This window comes from Crocuta crocuta, unplaced genomic scaffold (assembly GCF_008692635.1).
Source record: "Crocuta crocuta isolate KB4526 unplaced genomic scaffold, BGI_CrCroc_1.0 scaffold385, whole genome shotgun sequence".
Classification (NCBI taxonomy): Eukaryota; Metazoa; Chordata; class Mammalia; order Carnivora; family Hyaenidae; genus Crocuta; species Crocuta crocuta.
Window position 1 is genome coordinate 448491 of NW_027533270.1, and position 708 is coordinate 449198.

Here is a 708-nt window from a genome sequence, read left to right on the forward strand (position 1 = left end):
AGAGGAGAAAAAAAAAAAAAAGTGAAAAGACAGCCCTGGGGGAAGGTTGGGGAGCAGAAAGTAAAATGTGCAGTGTACAACAGTAATGCATCAAGAAGCAGCGATGTATACAAATTCTCTAGACACGTGTCACTAATCAGAAGCAAGAGTGAAAAGAGCTAAAAAATGTGTCCGTCTGAGGAACAGGGTAGTTGGAGGAGAGATGAGGAGCAAGGGAATGTTGCTTTTCATTTTAAGCTGATATAGTTGGTGATGGATGGACTGGATCAAAGGCCAGGGGACGAGTCAGGGGCTACTGTAGCTGTTAAGCCGAAAAATGGGGTCCCGGGAGAGCACTGGTGGAGGAAATGGAAGAGACGAGTGGGAGGGAACCTCCCGGTGGGTGACCAGGGTATGAGTTGAAGATGACTCCGGTGTTTCCAGATCGAGCCATTTTAATTAAGAAGTCAGATCTACAGGGGCACCTGGGTGGCTCACCCGGTCGAGCATCCGACTTCGGCTCAGGTCATGATCTCATTTTGTGAGTTCGAGCCCCGCATCGGGCTCTCTGCTGTCAGCGCCAAAGCTGTCGGCACAGACCCCACTTCAGATCCTTTGTCTTCCTCTCTCTCTGTCCCTCCCTCATGTACAGGCACACGCGTGTGCACGCTCTCTCTCATTCTCTCTCTCTCTCAAAAAAAAAAAAAAAGAACAAGATTTCTGTCCAGT